The sequence below is a fragment of the Salmo salar genome, chromosome 11 (genome assembly GCF_965601325.2).
Source record: "Salmo salar chromosome 11, fSalSal1, whole genome shotgun sequence".
NCBI classification, from domain to species: Eukaryota; Metazoa; Chordata; class Actinopteri; order Salmoniformes; family Salmonidae; genus Salmo; species Salmo salar.
Window position 1 is genome coordinate 107127825 of NC_138301.1, and position 20522 is coordinate 107148346.

The window sequence follows — 20522 nt, forward strand, 5'->3', positions numbered from 1 at the left end:
CACTTTTTCTCCTACCTGCCTGTATCCTCTTCTCATAACGGTCTAAATACATGTTCTACATTGTGTGTGTTCTCCTCAGGAACTTAGCAGTAGAGATGGTTGAACGGGAGCTGCTGTTTGATGGAAACGGAGAACGGAAACCTACCGGCCATGAGGGATATTTTCAACAAAGTATTAACACACACACTGCACACTCTAACACAGGAACTAAAACCAACCATAATGTTAAGAAAAGTGCAAGGGTGACAATATATTTGGCCACAACTGTATCTGTAGAACCAACCATGATAACATAGAAAATGTAATGTCTACCTCTATGTTTTGATGGTGCCAACAGTGCCATGTATAACATAAACAGTTCAGATTATTATATCATGTTGGACTGCCGTGGCAAGAAATTGCTGTTTCTGACAATGTATGCAATAGAATATTATTTCTGCGGAATACAGAGCCTTATAGTTGTCTACTGCTGTTGTCGTTCCCCTTGCTGTGAATGTGGATACTGTGCGACACTGTAAATTCATGGAACACAGGAAGGCCTATGAAATGGTCTGGACCCAGGGACTTGGTGATTTCATGGGCACGTACAGTATGGACCTCAATTGCTTGTGGGTCCCAAATGCCACTCATCAAATTATATTTGTTACGTTCACCAGCAAGATAACCAAAAACTTCACTCAAACCGAAGTCACTGATAACCTAAATGAAACAGGTGGGGTTTTAGGAGGGCTTCTGAAAGACACTCATGGGGGTGTCCACTGAAAGTTGCATAGCAACAACAACTGAAACTAAAAGACACCAACCATGAGCGGACACTAAATTTGCCCAACAAAAGAAAAACAAACACCAAACTTAAAGACAGGAAGAAAACCAAAAGGTGAAGCAATACAAAAACACTAAAGGTGTTAACCTTCCACATCTCTCAAGACAACTGGAGCACTGGGCCAGCCACTCTTAAATATCACCTGGGACAGCACAGGTGAAACACCTTCCGACTAACAAGATGAACAAGCCAGCACGTGTAACATGTACTGACTAACGATGTGACAGCAATCGGTGCGCCCGACGTGCTAACGTCCAACCTCAAAAGGTAAAAGGAAAAACCAAAGCCTGTAGCATCATAACAGAACATTTCCATTTCGGAGCAATTCACAATTCTCCTTTATGATTTCACTAACAGTCAAGATAACATCAATCAAGCTCATTTGGAGCTCTTCATGATGAAAGGAACAGAAAAGGAGCGAATCCTCCCACAAATGATGCATTTGTGCAGCACATCAAAATCAATTATTACAAATTGCCCTTTTCACAACTATTGTCACTGAGAGCTTTACAACAAACCAGCCTAGAACCCCAAAGAGCAAGTGGCAGCAAAGTACACATTAAAAGATGGAAACTAGGTGAGACAAAATGTCAATATTCTAGACTTCAATCCACTTCATCACATTGGGACTGAAGTCCATAATGAGTGTATGTCTGGATCTTCTGAGAACGTGACCAAGCCACCAGAGTCATAGTCTCTTGATGTGCTCTGTGACATTTTGACAACTGGTCTTCTTGTATAGCTTACTGTAGTGTATTTTATTCGGCCAGAAGATTCTGTTGAGACATCCACTGCTGAAACACTCCATCCTTCTCATGTCGTTCTTGACAACACGGCGACACTCCAAACTATACAGCAGAACAGATTTGACGTTGCTGTTGTATTATAGGTGGATATTTGTTTTGAGGCTGTTCTGCTCAGACCTCCAAAATGGGACAATGAGAGATTGTTGTCTAGAGATCTTACAACTGGGGAGAACAGGGTCCACTCAATACCTCTGGGTTGTAGGATGTGGTTTTGGCCATGAACCAGTCAGTGGTAATAAGGCTGTATCACAGGCTGTATCACACCCGGATGTGATTGGGAGTCCCATAGGGCGGCGCACAATTGGCCCAGCGTCGTCCGGGTTTAGCCGGGGAGGTTAAATAAAGGTTACATTTAAAAATATATATATATTTATTTATATATATTTTAAATAAGGAAGAGGATAGGAGAGATGAGTGTCTCACTACAGACTGCATAGGGAACCACCTGGAGATGGTACTGCCAAAGATGCGCATGTTGCTCATGTGCAAGCCGTCAAATCAAGATTATATCAAGTTGTTTTTGACCAATGAAAACGTATCAGTTTGTCACTTTCACAAGTTTGTAGTAACGACATGTTCAGCTACTTGAGACATTGGCTTGAATATAGGTTGAGAGAGAAGCAACTACTAAGAAAGAAATGTTCACTAATCCCGTTGACTCCCCAAACCCTGTGAAGCAGGTCTGTTGAGTCTGCTTCACAAGACGTTCCGGTAGTATTGGCCACTTGGAACTCTGGGTTTGAAAACTCTTTGGTTTTGCCCATAAGGACACTACATTTTAAGTAGTTGAAAAATGGCCCTATGATTGAATCAATCTTGATTAGTATACCATAGAATCTCAGAAACTTCCAGCCTTTTCTTTCTGTGTTATCAGGTTTAAGGTTAGCATTGTGCAGTTGCTCCTGCCTTAGCTTGGTGTCAATGTTGACTACATGCATAGATTTTTGGTAAAGTACAATCAGAAGAAAAAAAACCCAGTGTAATCCAATTTTCAAATCAACAGAAATAATATTATATTGCGTACATTGTCCGAAACAGCGTTTTCATTGGATTTCTTCCCATGGCTGTCCACCATTACATAATAATCTGAACTGTTTTTGGTATTTTAATAATTGGCCATCAAAACATGGGGGTAGACATATTTTCTGTGTTATCATGTTTGGTTAAACTGATATAACAGACAATACATTGTCCATTTATGGCAGAACAGCAAAATGGCCGCCTGTAGTTGTTTCTGATGTAGTCCATGCATTAAGGGGACTTGTGAATTGCTACAAAATGGAAGTGTTCTCTTCTGAAATATAATTTGAGAAGTGGTGGGTGGCATTTGGGACCCACAAGCACTTGAGGTCCATACTGTACGTGCCCATGAAATCACCAAGTCCCTGGGTCCAGACAATATCAAAGGCCTTCCTGTGTTCCATGAATTTACAGTGTCACACAGTAAACACATTCACAACCAGGGACAAGACGACAGCAGTAGACAACTGTATGGCTCTGTATGCCACATAAATAATATTCTATTGTGTATACGTTGTCAGAAACTGTGATTTATATAATAATCGGAACTGTTTATGATGTTGTACACGGATCCGTCGTATTCATTGACCTGAGGTGTAGACATCAAAACATAGGTGTAGATATCAGATATGACGGAAATACATTGTCCGGTTACGGCGGAATAGCAAAATGGCCGCCTGAAGTCGTTTTTTATGTTTTGCATGGCATTGTTGTAGTCCTTGACCATCAACATAGACATTGCCTTTTCTGTGTCATCATGTTCGTTCATGAGATGTGACGCAAAATACATTATTTGGAAAATGTCCGCCACGGCAACCAGGAGGCGTTTTTGCAATGGCTCCATATTTGAAAATGTTCCGGGCCCCAACTGTACAAGTGTACCAAGTTTCATGCTTTTATGAAAAAGTGAATATATCACCTTAAAGTTTGGCACATATCGCCTGGACTAGCAGAGGAAACACAGGATCTTTCTCAATTCATCTTTCTGCTATTTCTCACCTCCTTGTCAACCCCATTGGTGGAGAAGGTCTTAGGTCCCTCCCCTTGGACCTTCTCATCCAATGTGCTTTGATTTGAGGAGGAGAGAGGATGTGAGGAATCAACAGCCTTTTCTCAGTTGGATTTGCTCAACTCCTGTGTCCTCTCTCCTATGTTCTTTCTCACTTCCGTTTAAAAAAAGGTCAATTGTAATCGGAGAGAGAGCGTGAACAAAAATGTGCTGGTATGAAATTAGACTCTCCTTCTCTACTCATGTGTTATCAAGCAAAAAACATTTACAGTGGTGGATCCTAAAATAAATGTGTTAAGTGATAAAAACAAATGAAGTTAGTCAAATCAAATCAAAGTTTATTTGTCACGTGCACCAAATACAACAGGTGTAGACCTTACAGTGAAATGCTTATTTACAGGCTCTAACCAATAGTGCAAAAAAAAAAGGTGTGTGTGTGTGTAGTTTTGCAATACAAAAAAATTAAATAAGTAGCATGTGGTTTTTAAATATGTACATGCTTTTCTCCGCCGACAAAACAAAAGCTGATTCAAAAGGGGGTGTGGAAGATTTCAAAACTCTTCTGTTTGCCTACTAATAAATTGACAACTCCTCGACCACTTATCGGTTTCCGGGTCATGGAGGAGAGAGGAGGGAGTAGAGAGGGTGGAGGACAGACTTTTGCCCAAATAAGGAAAGGCAGAGGAAAGATGAACTGAGAAAGATCCCGCAGTCTTAAACATGTCTAGATTGATGTCCACCGTGTGCTTTCAATGACAAATTTACAGTGCATTCGGAAAGTATTCAGACCCCTTGACTTTTTCCACATTTTGTTACGTTACAGCCTTATTCTGAAATTGATTAAATACACATTTTTCCTCATCAATCTACACACAATACCCCATAATGACAAAGCAAAAACAGGTTTTGAAATTTTTACTTATTTACATAAGTATTCAAAATCTTTACTATGAGACTCGCAATTGAGCTCAGGTGCATCTTGTTTCCATTGATCATCCTTGATGTTTCTACAACTTTATTGGAGTCCACCTATGGTAAATGTAATTGATTGGACATGATTTGGAAAGGCATACACCTGTCTAAATAAGGTCCCACAGTTAACAGTGCATGTCAGAGCAAAAACCAAGCCATGAGGTCAATGGAATTGTCCGTAGAGCTCAGAGACAGAATTGTGTCGAGGCACAAATCTGGGGAAGGGTACAACAACATGTCTGTAGCATTGAAGGTCCCCAAGAACACAGTGGCCTCCATCATTCTTAAATGGAAGAAGTTTCAAACCACCTAGACTCTTCCCTAGAGCTGGCCGCCCGACCAAACTGAGCAATTGGGGAGAAGGGCCTTGGTCAGGGAGGTGACCAAGAACCCGATGGTCACTCTGACAGAGTTTGAGTTCCTCTGTGGAGATGGGAGAACCTTCCAGAAGGACAATCATCTTTGCAGCACTCCACTAATCAGCCTTTAAAGTAGAGTGGCCAGACGGAAGCCACTCCTCAGTAAAAGGCACATGACAGCCCGCTTGGAGTTTTCCAAAAGGCTCCTAAAGGACTCTCAGACCATGAGAAACAGGATTCTCTGGTCTGATGAAACCAAGATTGAACTCTTTGGCCTGAATGCCAAGTGCCACATCTGGAGGAAACCTGGCACCATCTGTAATAGAAAATTGTAATTGTATGTGTCCACATAACTGAGTATGTAACTAACCTTGTGAAACTGTCCTATTATAATCTCCCGTTCTTGGGAGTATAATCCTGTGTTGCAAGCCAGCGGTGTCCTTTTATAGATAAAAGGGAACTGAGAGTCCGCCCAAGAACAGGAACTATAAAGATGCTGTACCAGTAAAAAGTGACTGTCAAAATCTCTGCATGTGTGGTTCCCACTGTGAAGCATGGAAGAGGAGGTGTGGGGGTGCTTTGCTGGTGACACTGTCTGATTTTATTTAGAATTCAAGGCACACTTAACCAGCATGGCCACCACAACAGCGGCTCTTGCAGCTTCAAGGGTAAACTGCCGGCAGAGGCTCATTGCGCTGTGAGTCTAGCTTAAATTCCTCCTTGTCAAACGAGGGAAAGGAGAGACCCGCCTGACGTCCACGGGAGTTGAGGGTCAGCTATCCCTCAGTCAATGTTTTATTAAGTTGGTGGGTCATCATTAGAATATTCTTTGTGAATGAAATCCCTTTGCGCTAAGTGATAGAGAAAATTATAAGTGAAATAAAAGGAATTGTGCATTCCTAGATCACTTTGCGCTAAGTGAGAGAGAGCATGCTCTACCGCATAGTGCATCGGTTAAGACGTCATGTTTGACTAGAATATCAGGTTAGTGATACACTTATTAACCAGTGGACAGGAATAACTGTTTCTCATACAGTTGAAACTAAGAATCATAACAAAACTGTGTTTTGTCAAGCAAATAACTGCCGGTCTCACAGCAATTGCCGGTTAATTAACATAAACACATTTAGCATCTCCTGGCTTCCACACCTACAAACCACTGATATTGACCTTTGGAACATCTACATTTTAAAAAGTATAATACATCCATTTAATAAAGCCTACACCGTCACAATATATCCAATATTTATTTTAGACAGGTCTAAAGAAACATGATATGAAGAAAATGCAGTCTACTCCAGAAGAACAGAATAGCATACTCTGAGTTGTCCTTATGTTAGGTCCTGATCTGGCTATGCCATATGGCTGTGGGCTACATTAGTTCATTTAGCAGACAACATTTGCTTAGAATTCTGTCGCATTATTTTATAGTATGAAGAACACAATTGAACAAAGCTGAATAAAATAGGATATTTTCTCCAAACGATTTGAGGGAGTGCACACGCGGCTATTCTGTGTTGAGCGGTTAACAAAGAAGTAGGTATTCCTATATGCTTAATTTAGAGTTAATGTAACTTTAGTTGTTCTACGAACGTTGGGCTAGATGTTTTGATTTTTAATACATTGTAAGGCTGCATGAAGCAACTCAATGATGATTTGAAAAAAGTAGTTGAAAGGCATGAGCTCTGCTTTGTTTTTTGCGCAGGCTGTACACACTTCATCAGTCACTCATTCACAATTTGACAAGCACTTGATAATGCCTAGAATTTCACGGCGGTATCCCCTTTGTGGTCATAATGCACCCTAAAAAAATCCATGCCTTTGCAGCCGGTGGCCTGCGTGATCGGGTCATTCTCACAGGCTACAAGTAAAGACGGACACATCGGGGAAGCAACTGCGCACGTCCTTATCCATTTCCGAGGTGCATATTGAAGATATTGGAATAACTGTCCACATTTACTTTCGTCAGCCAACAAAATGAGTAGGCCTAACCAACAGCAAAAGCGCTAGCCTATGTCAATCTACTATCCCCCTTAATACAAAGGTCTACCTATTATATTCTGCGCGAGAAATACATATTCCAAACATAGTCTGGGACAGTAGTGGGATGCAATACATCCCAGATTAATACAACCACTAGCATTATCAAAAGTGACAGCAAATGCAATTATGCATGTAATGCTTTTATAATAAAGGTGCATTTTTATGGTGAAAATGATCTTCCCTATACAACTCACGAGCTGCTTATGTATGCCAGGTAGGCTGTACACCCCTTGTAAAGCGGATGAATGTGCTTCATTTTAAGAAGTTAGTTGTGATACAAACCTTATTAAAACATATAGGCCTATGGGCTAGGCTACATGAGGTGTGCAACTATGATTCAGAAAAGTTGCAGAAAAAGCATTTTCTTTAGGAATGTAGTGAAGTAAAAGTTGTCAAAAATATGAATAGTAAAATGAAGTATAGATACCCCAAAAAACTACTTAAGTGGTAGTTTCAAGTATTTTTACTTTACACCACAGCTTACAATGCACTTCTAAATTTAGTCATGGTCGAAGGCACCATTTGTTTGAATCACTGTGGCATTGTGAGACCGAGCAGGAAGAGTTGGCTGATGTGAACTTAACCATTGAACATCAACAGTTTCTCTGTACCCCAATCAGTTCCCCATATCTCTATCTCCAGTATAGAGGATACCAAGTGGGAATAATTTGGTACATGGGTGAGGGGTGTGAGGTTGGCAACGGACTGGGAGGCTCAGCCAGACGGGAGAGAATTGTCCTCTGTGGTTGGGGCTCACAGAACATATGTGAACAGCACGCATGTCGTGCGCAGAGGGGACAATGAAGTCCCTGTTCCCCTTGCACCTAACCAGCCCGCCCCTGACAGCGCACTGTTGTCTCAGGTTTCGGACTGTTTATGGGCAAAGGATAAATATGACATAGGGAAAATGAGAGGAGCAACACCTGTAACAGTCTCTTCTAAAGGCACATATTAGCCCCACAAAGCACTGTACCCCTTGTGTAAGGAGGCGGGCAAAGGTAAAATCCTGACCTCTCTGCTGAGCAGGGGGCCTGTTCTCACCTGTACGTCATCATCATCACATCAATTTGACCTGTTAGAAAAGCATCTGATGAATGGAGTCTGGTACAAGATCTTAGAGCTGTTAACGATGCAGTGTACGCCAGGGCTCCAGCTGTGCCCATCCCAGTCACTATCCTTTCTTCTGTCCCACCAGATTCTAATTGGTTTACAGTTGTTGATTTGGCTAATAGATTTTTTAGCATTCCTGTGCACACAGATTCTCAGTACTGGTTCGCATTTTCTTTTCAAGGACAGCACTATCAGTGGGCTGTTCTGCGCCAAGGTTACGTTGAGAGCAATTTTTGTGTATGAATTGAGCGCCAACTTGCTGTAATTTGTGTCCCCTAAAGGGAGCACCCTTGTACAGTACGTTGACAACCTCCTTCTTTGCTCCCCTGACAGAGAATCATGTGAAATTGATAAAGTTGCACTGCAAAATTTTCTAGCTGACAATGGCCACAAGGCCTTTGAAAACTAAGTCATATTGTGTCCAACAGACAGTGAAATATTTGGGCCATGAGATTACACCAGGGGGCAGGAGTTTGGCTACAGACAGGGTTAAAGCTATTTTACAAGTTCCTAAACCATGTACCATGGAACAAATGTTGTCACTGCTGGGAATGGCTGGCTATTGTAGAGTTTAGTTAATTGCTTAAGCTGAAATTGTCCAACCTCAATCATTTGAAACCCATGGCCATGGGGGATCAGATTGAGTGGATTAAAGATGGTGAAGAAGCGCTAATTCGGCTTAAACAGGCACTCTCGTCGTCGCCTTGTTTGGGGTTACCTGATTACTCCAAACCATTCTATTTGTTCGTTGTGTTTATGTCAGCAGTACTGACACAAACTGTGGGTGGTAAGATGACACCTGTTGGTTTCTACCGGAAACGTCTCCATACTGTTGCATGCACTGCTCCCTTGCCTCCGCTCTGTGGCGGCAGCAACAGAGGCAGTGTTGGCCTGTGCTGACATTGTAGCTATGCGGCCCTTAACTGTTCATGTGCCTCATTCTGTCTTCTCCCTTATCTCACAGGCAAGGACAGCACATCTCACCCCCGCAAGACTGTTACATTAGTGGAATATGTTATTAACAATGTCTCATGTTACTCTGAAGTGCTGCACTGTCTTAAACCCTGCAACCTATACAGTCTGACGGTGATGCACATGACTGCAGTGAGGTGGTTGACCACGCCCTGATCTCCAAGATGTGCCAATTCCTAACAGTGATTTAATCTATTTTGTTGATGGTTGTGCTAATCGTTCTTCTTCAGGTGATCCAGTTGCATCGTTTTCTGTGTGTACACCCCACAGTATTGAGGAGGCAGCCAGACTGCCCTCCCACTTCTCTGCACAGACAGCAGAGCTGGTTGTGTTGGGAAAGGGGAAGTCCCTCACAGTGCACACTAACTCAGTACTATTTTGATGCCTGTCACATTTTTGGAACCCTGTGGCAACATACTCCCTGAAGTGTTTTTTCCCTACGTTGTGAATTTGTCACATGGTTTGGACCATGTGTCAAAGGGAGGATGTCTGTATATGTTAATAGATTTTGCCAATTTTAGTCAATTGTATCTAATCATTAGCAGAAACTGGCAAGTTAGAACTGTATATGATGTGTAAAGGGTTGAAGGTTTTAAACTCAGTCTCTCAACGGATGAGATTTAGAAGGAAGAATTGGTGGACTACAGGATATTGTGCCTTTAGAAGCTTGCTACATTTAAAATTGATTAAATAATTGTTAAGGGATTAACAAAAGGGAACATTTTAATTGTATATGTCCACATTTCTGTGTATGTGACAAAATTTGTGAAACTGTCCTATTATAATTTCCTGTTATTGGGAGTATAATCCTGTGTTGCAAACCCAAAAGGGAACTGAGTCACGCCAAATAACAGGAACTATAAGGATATGTGCTTACCACCCAATGCTTCGGAATTCAGACTGTCTACACTGCACTGTGTAACTGTTATTCTCTCTGAGCTCAGAAATAATCTTGGTTTGACTTGGACTCCAGCCGATCCTCATTTTTATATATCCACCACACATCCCTACGGTGAAGCATGGTGGCAGCATCATGCTGTGGGGATGTTTTTCAACGTAGGAGTGGCTTCGGGACAAGTCTCTGAATGTCCTTAAGTGGGCCAGCCAGAGCCCAGACTTGAACCCGATCAAACATCTCTGGAGAGACCTGAAAATAGCTGTGCAGCGACGCTCCTCATCCAACCTGACAGAGCTTGAGAGGATCTTCAGAGAAGAATGGGAGAAACTTGTCAAGCTTGTAGCGTGATACCCAGAAGACTCGAGGCTGTTATCGCAGCCAAAGGTGCTTCAACAAAGTACTGATTAAAGAGTCTGAATACTTATGTAAGTGTGATAGTTCCGTTTTTTTATGTTTTAATACATTTGCAAACATTTCTAAAAACAACATGTTTTTGCTTAGTCATTATGAGTTAGTGTGTAGATTGATGAAGGAATTTAACATTTTAGAATAAGGCTGTAATGTAACAAAATGTGGAAAAAGTTAAGGGGTCTGAATACTTCTCGAATGCACTGTATACACATACGCACGTAGTTTACAACCCGTACAGTAGGTGGCGGCATGCACCTCTAACAAGAATATGGACTGGGGGAGAGAGAGATAGGGCCAGCAATTGCACTGGGGAACGTTCCTCCGTGGCTGTTTCCGAAACCAAGTGTAGATGTCGACATGATCTGAAGGGTCTGAATACTTTCCGAATGCACTGTATGTTCAGTATATTGTGAGTTTTGACTGTATGTATGACATCTGTCCTGTATTGTGTTGGAAGACTCAGGGATTGAACCCCTGCTACTAGGATTACATCCTGAGTCTGGATCACTACACTACCACTAGACCAAACTCAAACTAGTCATGGAACAGATAAAGTCATTATTTTACAGTTCAACCTGACCAGAGGTCCACATGAAGGAGAAGCAAGGTATGTTGGACCAGTTTTACTCACTATTAAACTTGAGGGGCAGTGTTTCCAGACTCGTATTAAGCCTAGTCCAAAACTAAAACACTTTTAATGGAGATTCTCTATTGAGAATTTGTGGGATCAAATTTTTGGGCAAATCTTTTTAACACCGCAATGTATGCAGGATAAATTATTTTTTTTAAATATATATAGAATTTAGTTTGTACATCACTAGGTTCACCGGCAGATACTTAAGTCTCTTCCGGTAATATCTACCACGCTATAGAAGCCCCAGTTAGCAAGGGACGTAGCTTTGTCAAAGTAAAAAAAAAATTCAGTTCAATATTCAACATAGCCTGTTGTACCATGGTGGTAAGTTTATTAGCTAATATCATATGTTGTTAAAGGTTTACCATTGTATATGTTGTGAACTGGGAGTATATCATTGAAATTTCTCTGATGTACAGCGGTATCCATCTTGTGCAGCACAAGTGATTGCAGAAATTTCCCGACCATGCTAAGTTAGCATTGACTAAATTATAACAGATACTACCTATGAATGTTGTAAATATATGTGGTGATATGGCTAGTCAGCAGACATCCAGGCTACAGTACTTTGTTCTGATCTGATGCTTGTGATAAACATTTGAATGATTAGAAGGTTTTAAGTTTTGGACGAGGCCTGCTAATGACACAGCAACACCGCGTGTCGAGCAGTTCAGCAGACCGAAGAGGGACAAAAAGTTGTGATTCACACATGCAGTATATTACAAAACAGCTTTTAGAAAAATTAACAGGTGTTTAGATTTGGCCTTTTTTGGGGTTTCAGACACCATTGTCTAACTCAGAGCTGGGACTGACATCCTTAGCCTAAAATGTGGCAGTTTGTAAAGATAATATGGGTCTATTATTATGAAAATGTGTTGAGGCTAGATACTGCTATTTTACAAGTGTAGTAGTATTGTGTATTAAGTTTGGTTTATTGCAGCCAATGTTTCATCTCCATTTCACTGCCCGACGAGAACATGGTGACACAGACTTAGAATAACGATGTCTCAGATACATCTTTATTTTTGGCAAATTAACAGTGACTCTTTATGATTAATAAGTTTTCAGACACATTGATACTGTAGGTTAGTATGTTTACTATGTGTTGTGTTTCAGGGACCAGTCCAGTGTGAAGACAACCCCTCAGGTGATCCTGGAGAGGTGGTCTATGACAAAGACACATTTCCCATCGGACATCGGCCTCTTGTGAGTAAAGTGTGACAGTTCAGAGACCTTCAGTTCATATCAGCTGTTGTTTGGTTGTCTGACTGCTGTCTGTGAAAAAATAGGGGTAGGGTTGTAGAGAATCGAAGGACTATGAATGTAATAAGAAACCTTAGGTGCTGGCTTAAGGCCGGTAGCAACCACTTTAGAATGTCCGGTCAGAACAAGGATGAGGCGGCTGTCCAGGTTAAGGGGAGTTTAACAGAAGAAGATGTCCGCATTCACACATCACACACATCTGACCACTCATGGTTCATATCACTGAGAATCATGTCCAGTGATAACTGACATTAGCTATGTGTTGTTTAGATGCATGCACAATTAAACATCAGACATACAGGGATTCAGTCCACAGGAGGAAAGGTGCAACAGGAGGGTAAACTGTGGAAGTGCTCATCAGGATAGGGAAAGCACGTTTCTGACCACACAGAGTGCTGGGGTCAGACTAACTAAAACTGAAGTCCCGGGAATCAAGGCTGCTGATAGGCTGAACGAGATGTGGTGATAAGTATTTGGCGTGACCTTGACCAATAAGACATTAACAAAAGTGGGGGTCCTCTGAATAGGAGACTAACACCATACCCAAACCGGCCGCGGGTGTGCGCCATCATGCGCAAATAGATTTTTTTTTTATGATTAAAACCAGTTTTCAGAAACATTGATACTGTAGGTTACTATGTTTACTATGTGTTGTGTTTCAGGCAGGGGCGGAAATCCAGGGGTGGACGGGGGGGGACACGACCCCCCCATCCTGGGAAAAATATGATTTGTCCCCCCCAATATATCACTAAACATAACTATGTAATTTAAATAATATTAATAATACGCAATGAAAGCAATTGTGCTGATTATAGACACTTAATAGCGCGTTAAGTTTCAAAAGATTGCGACCCCCCCAATGCACGTAACTGACGTGAGGTTAATCCAGTCAATCGCACCATAGCAATGTTTTGTTTTATGTTGGCAGGGTTCACACACACTAGCTGAATTTGCAGAGCTAGCGCGCAAATATTAACTATTAATCTAGCTAGTACCTATTCCATTTGTGGCGTCGTCAAAGATGGAATCTTTGCTATCGTCAATTTATTCCAAGATCAGCATGCAGATGATGTAAGTTAGTGCTTCAAAGTCCCTGTGATAAGGTTAGCGATAAACTGAAGTCCAAACTGAACAGAACTACACTCTCTTCTACCATTGTCTTAAATATATTTAATGGTCTCGTTGCAAAAGCTAAATTGTCACAAGGGAACTTTTATTTATTTATTTATTTTATTTCACCTTTATTTAACCCGGGTAGCAAAGATTATAGCAAACACCACTGAAACGGAATTGGTGCTTGCTAGCTTTGCAAATTAAGCTATTGTTGGAAGCCAGCCAATATGAAACAAACTATTAAAATTACAAAAGGTTGCAGCATATGTTGTGTAAATGGTGAACTCATACAGCTGTCAACTCTTGTCACTGCAATCCGTTTCACATTTGCTAGCTACCTTTTAGATCGAAGCCCAAATAGAATGATAGAAGATAAGATGATAGAAGCCCATCTCCTACTGTAAATAACTTACCAGCCAGGTAGAAAAATGGCAGAAAAAATAAAAGATGGACATCAGAGTATTTTTCAGTACACCAAAACACAAAGTAAGAACCCTAGTAGCCTAATATCTCAAAGACTAGTTGATAAAATGTTCATAAGAAAGAAGTGAAATGCTAATGTAAATGTTTCACAATGATGTCATTAGGCAAAGCAGGCAACAGATGGCACACAGACAGCAGAGCTGGGGACAGATATGCAGGGACAGACTGGCAGAGACAGGGAGTCTCAGGTAAGTTTGTTGAGTCTTTGTTTGGCAACATTATGAAAGGTTCTCAATTTTTTGGACTTGTAAAATAGGAACATAATTGGAAAATGCCATGGATACCCCCACTCTCAACTTAAACTGGTGACTGAACTAAGATTTGTTAAAGGCAATGGTATTGCTGTTGTGTAGTTTTGGTTACCGGTAGTTATGAGTACGGCAAACACCTTATTTCTTTGGCTCCTCAATATACATTTACCATATTACAATGTAGGCTATGTGTTACAGCACTACTTTTGCTGTACCCCTCAGGAATTGCTCTTGAGAAAATTTCCTGGAATTGTCCCCTCCAAAGTTGATGTCAGATTTTCGCCCCTGGTTTCAGGGTCCAGTCCAGTGTGAAGACAACCCCTCAGGTGATCCTGGAGAGGTGGTCTATGACAGACACATTCCCATTGGACATCGGCGTCCTGTGATTCTCCTAGATCTGTCCGCTGCCTTAGACACCGTGAACCATCAGATCCTCTCACGGTTAGGTGCCTCAGGCTCTGCACACTGTTGGATTGCAGATTGTAAATTAAACAAATATTTTTTCTAAAATAAAGATTATATTATTGATTGATTGATTATGGCTTTTCAAATCACCCAGTATTGCTATCTGCAGCGTTAGTTCTAGGCAAATGTTGCATTTCTTCAGCCATTCCTGGACCTGTGACCAAAAACGAGCTACATATAGACAGGACCAAAATAAATGATCTAATGACTCTGCCTCCTCTCAGCAAGATCTGCAGAGCTTGGTTGCAAGAATTTTGTATAGTAATTTAAATTGAAAAATTCAAAGCTTTGAATCCAGCGTTGTTTTGTGTATCAATTTGCAGGCACGACATACAAGTTCCTTTTTTCCCCTTCTACTTGCCTCTTCCATTTTTGTGGCAATGCTGCAATTAATTGGTTGTAATTTTGGGTAGAGCAGACATTTCCATATGTCTGTGTTAGCTGCATGTGTGACATAACTCCACCAGTCCTATTTATGATATCATTCACTAAAATTATACCTTTTTTAAACATTTCTTCGAAAAAAACGTCTTTTTTTTTATCAATTAGTATATTCGAGTTTAACCACAATATTAGTTGTATTATTTGTTCTGTCTTTTCAGGTGGATTAAACTGAAATTGGCTTGTTTAAAAAAAAAACAATATTTTGGAGATGATTTCCTTTTCAAACACCCAAAAGTGAGCAGGTGTAATCTGAATAAAGGGGAAAAGGCCATTCTTGAACATAGCATGAGACATTCCTACCAATTTACTAGAAAACAAGTTTGGATTTAAGTATAACTTTTGTATGACTGATGCCTTTAGTGAGAGGTCTAATGCTATAATATTTAATCATTTCTGCCCTCCGAATTCATATTCGTTATATAAAGAGGCCTTTTGCCATTCCAAATAAAATGGAATATTTTTTGTTGATATAATTTAAAAAGCAGGTCACTAGGTGTAGGGAAAACCATAAGCAAATAGGTAAACTGGGATATGACTAAAGAGTTAATCAGGGTGATTTTTCCACAAATAGACAGGTGTTTTCCCTTCCAAGTTAGCAAGATCTTATCTATTTTTGCTAACTTTCTATAAAAATGTATTGGTGTGAGAATTTATTTATTTTGGGATTTGTTTCCCGAGTATGTCTCCGTCAGACCATTTAATTGGTAAACTACATGGTAATGTAAAATTTGTTTTTTTTTGTGATCCAATATGTAATATAGTACATTTATCATAATTTGGTTTTAATCCAGAGAGGATAGCAAAAGTATCTAGATCCTCTATGAGGCCGTGGAGAGATTCTAATTGTGGTTTTAAAAGAAAACATGAATCATCGGCGTACAATGACACCTTCGTTTTTAAACCACGGATTTCTAATCCCTTAATATTAATGTTTGATCTAATTTTAACAGCTAACAACCTTGTTTTACTCCTCTAGATAGTTGAAATCTTTCTGAGATGTACCCATTATTTACTATTTTACACCTAGGGTACTATACATAACTTTAACCCATTTTATAAGAGATTCCCCAAAATTGAAATATTCTAGGCATTTATATATAAACTCCAGTCATACTTTATCAAAAGCCTTTTCAAAATCACCTATGAAAACCAGGCCTGGTGTCCCCGATATTTCATAGTATTCTATTGTTTCCAGGACTTTTCTTATATTATCTCCAATGTATCGTCCATGTAATAAACCTGTCTGATTAGGATGAATAATATCTGACAATACATTTTTAATTCTATGCACCAAGCATTTTGCTAGGATTTTTGCATCACAACACTGACGTGTAAGAGGCCTCCAATTTTTTTTAAATAGACTGGATCTTTATATATACCACTTGGGTCCTGTTTCAGTAATAATGATATCAGACCTTGTTGCGTGTCTGATAATCTACCATTTATATAGGAGTGGTTAAAACATGCTAATAATGGTCCTCTGAGTATATCAAAAAAAGTTTGGTATACTTCCACTGGTATGCCATCCATCCCTGGAGTTTCCCAGCTTTAAAGGCTTTAATGGCATCAAGAAGTTCCTCCTCTGTAATTTGGCCTTCACACGAGTCTTTCAGTACAGATGTTAATTTTACATTATTATTAGGAAAAACATCCATACAATAAGTTTCAGTTAGTGGAGATGGAGGAGACCGAAACGAAAACAGATTCTTAAAGTACTTTACCTCCTCTTTCAAAATATAATTCGGTGACTCCATCATTTGTAACAAGTTTCAATAAAAAAAAACTGTTGGTAGCATTTCTATATTGAAGATAGAAAAATCATTTGGTGCATTTTTCCCCATATTCCATCCAGTTCGCTTTATTTTTATAATATATTACACTGGATCTTTCTTGAATAAGTTCCTCCATTTCTTTTGGTTTTTCCTCTAACTTATTCTGTGTCTCTATGGTACCGTTTTTATTGCTATCAACTGTACTGTTAGTCCTTCAATTTCCTTTGTTAATATGGACTATTTTGATCTAAATAGCTTTTGTTTTATAGATGGGTACTGAATTGCATGGCCTCTAAAGGCACATTTAAAAGTGTCCCATACAATAAGGGGATCTGCTGTACCTATGTTATGTCTGAAAAAGTCTTATAAATTATTCTGTCCTAGTTCTAAACAATTTATCATCTAGTAGGCTTTGATTAAATGTCCAATATCCTCGCCCACGTGGAAATTCTGTAAGAGTAATATATATGCCAATTATGTGATGATCCGACCGCATTCTGTCCCCTATCAACACTTTTTAAACTTTCGGTGCCAGAGAGAATGGCATAAGAAAGTAGTCAAGACGATTAGCTTGATAAGCCTCCACCATGTACATCTCACTAGGCCAGGGTATTTAAGCCTCCATATATCCACTAATTCCAATATATCCATGACATTCATGATTTCCTTAAGTGCCTGAGGGTGATAGTTTGTAGTGTGATTTCCTTTCCGGTCCATAGAGGTATTTAAAACCGTATTAAAATCTCCCACCATAATAATAGAGTCTAGTGTTGCTTATAAAGTTGATAAATTCTTATATATATTTTCAAATAAGATTGGATCATCATTATTTGGACCGTATAGGTTAATAAGCCATATCTGTTTATTGTCCAATAACATATTTAAAATAATCCATCTACCTTGATGACAATTTGCACATTTGGATCAAAATTACTGTTAATTAAAACAGTCACCCCTTTTGAATTTCTTCGCCCATGGGAGAAATACATTTCGGGATGTGACTTCATCTAAAATTGTTGAATGAGTTTCCTGTAAACAATATATTATATTCCTTCTCTTTTAGCCAGGTAAATACTGATCGTCTTTTCTTATTATCTGCTAAGCCATTACATTTGTAACTGGCTTTACTTATTTCACCACTTCCCAGAAAGAGTTGCATCCTGATAGGCCATGTATCGAGCTAGAAAGATCGGCGGATGTACGGTGGAGTTCAAAATCAGGGTCAGTGAGTAAAGTGCTGTTACTGCTAGATGTCATTTTAGAGGTCTGCTAAATGACTTAAATGTAAATGTAGAGGTTCTTGAGTTTCAGAGGCTTGTGGACAAACCAAATTTCAGAGGCTTGTGGACAAACCAAATTGTATTCCTGTTAGTCACGTTTAGTAAATTGTTTGACACTAGTGATTTTGCTACAGTACGAAGCGATTACAAAGCTCTACATTGTCTATGACTGACTGTATTGGTTGAACTGAAATCCTGAAAAGCAGCTTTTCTACGTTCAGAGATAACTCAGGGGAGACTTTGATAAAGTTATCAAGCTAACTGAAGAGATGATGATTAAGCATTATATTAGTAATTGGGATGGGAGCGCATCACGGTAGCGAAAACTGCCTGTAAAATTGGCAGACAGTGTAGTCACAACTTCATTAGTGAAAGCATCCAGCATCAAGAGTGACAGTGACCTGAGGCAATTATGGAACAATATTCTAGAAAGACAGATTAATGAGTTGAACTCAAGATTTCAAGAAGACACATAGGGGATCATGCAAGGGCAGCCTCCTTTTCCAAAGAATCCCAAACCTGCGGCCTTAAAGAGAACCTGAAGACCATTTTTCCTCATTACATCACACACATAGTAACTCCGCTCAATGACTCATCCCCTCTGGTATTTAGCCACCGTTATCTTATTGCCTTGCACTAATTTTAGTTTGGTTTCACATTAGTGCATGGAATCTTTAGAGTCATAACAATGTTTCAAAAATAAACAGTCATGATTGATTTGCACTTTCCGCACCAAAGTACGTCCATCTCCAGGGGACAGAACGCGTCTCCTTCATGAGTGGTATGACGGCTGCATGGTCCCATGGTGTTTATACTTGCGTTCTATTGTTTGTACAGATGAACGTGGTACCTTCAGGCATTTGGAAATTGCTCCCAAGGATGAACCAGACTTGTGGAGGTCTACATTTTTTTTCTGAGGTCTTGGCTGATTTATTTTGATTTTGCCATGATGTCAAGCAAAGAGGCACTGAGTTTGAAGGTAGGCCTTGAAATACATCCACAGGTACACCTCCAATTGACTCAAATTATGTCAATTAGCCTATCAGAAGCTTCTAAAGCCATGGCGTCATTTTCGGGAATTTTCCAAGCTGTTTAAAGGCACAGTCAACTTAGTCTGTGTAAACTTCTGACCCACTGGAATTGTGACAGTGAATAATAAGTGAAATAATCTGTCTGTAAACAATTGTTGGAAAAATTACTTGTCATGCACAAAGTAGATGTCATAACCGACTTGCCAAAACTATAGTTTGTTAGCAAGAAATTTGTGGAGGGGTTGAAAAACGAGTTTTATTGACTCTGTCCTAACTGTATGTAAACTTCTGACTTCAACTGTATATGTAGCAAAAAAACTGAAAAAAACCCCACAAAGATATTTGTCCTCCGATGAGGGGGGTGGTGGAGGGGTTAAAAATAGTAATAATAATAATAATACATTAAAAAATAAACACACCCACACCCACTGATTGGATGCTTTGAACCATCTGTATATATCCTTAAAAACAAATAACACCTATTATCTATCTATCTCTCCACACCTCTTCTCACGTCCTCACCCCATTCTCTCCTGCCCTCTCATGTCCACATCTACACTTGGTTTCGGAAACAGCCACGGAGGAACGTTCCCCAGTGCAATTGCCGGCTCTATCTCTCTCTCCCCCAGTCCATGTTCTTGTTAGAGGTGCATGCCGCCACCTACTGTACGGGTTGTAAACTACGTGCGTATGTGTATACAGTGCATTCGAGAAGTATTCAGACCCCTTAACTTTTTCCACATTTTGTTACATTACAGCCTTATTCTAAAATGGATTAAATTGTTTGTTTGTTCTTATCAATCTACACACTATACCCCATAATGACAAAGCAAAAATAGTTTTTTAGAAATGTTTGTAAGTTTATTACAAATACAAAACTGACATATGACATTTACAAGTATTCAGACCCTTTACTCAGTACTTTCTCAGCAACGCTCCCCATCCAACCTGACAGAGCTTGAGAAGATCCGCAGAGAAGAATGGGATAAACTCCCCAAATACAGGTGTGCAAACTTGTAGCGTCATACCCAAGAAGACTCAAGGCTGTAATCGCTGCCAAAGGTGCTTCAACAAAGTAATGAGTAAAGCGTCTGAATACTTATGTAAGTGCAAATTATATCTGTTTTTTATTTTTAATACATTTGCAAAAATTTCTACAAACCTGTTTTTACTTTGTCGTTATGGGGTATTGTGTGTAGATGGATGATTGAAAAAAACAATTGAATCAATTTTAGAATAAAATTTAACTTTAACATAACAAAATGTGGAAATAGTCAAGGGGTCTGAATACTTTTTGAACGCACTGTATTGACCACAAGAGGTCCCTGTTGGATTATACATCAGTCTTCAATAGACAAGGATG

At 39.7% G+C, this 20522-nt stretch overlaps 1 long non-coding RNA gene across 2 annotated transcripts; it reads left to right on the forward strand.

Moving 5' to 3' along the window:
- The first annotated feature begins 9676 nt into the window (after positions 1–9676).
- Positions 9677–14703, forward strand: LOC106563552 (uncharacterized). 2 transcript variants are annotated; one of them, XR_001319272.3, is made up of 5 exons: positions 9677–10437; positions 10881–11030; positions 12174–12263; positions 14021–14104; positions 14463–14703. It is a non-coding gene; the product is annotated as an uncharacterized LOC106563552 (long non-coding RNA). The 2 variants fall into 2 exon arrangements; XR_001319273.3 differs by lacking the exon at positions 9677–10437 and having other exon boundaries at positions 10480–11030.
- Positions 14704–20522: the final 5819 nt, after the last annotated feature.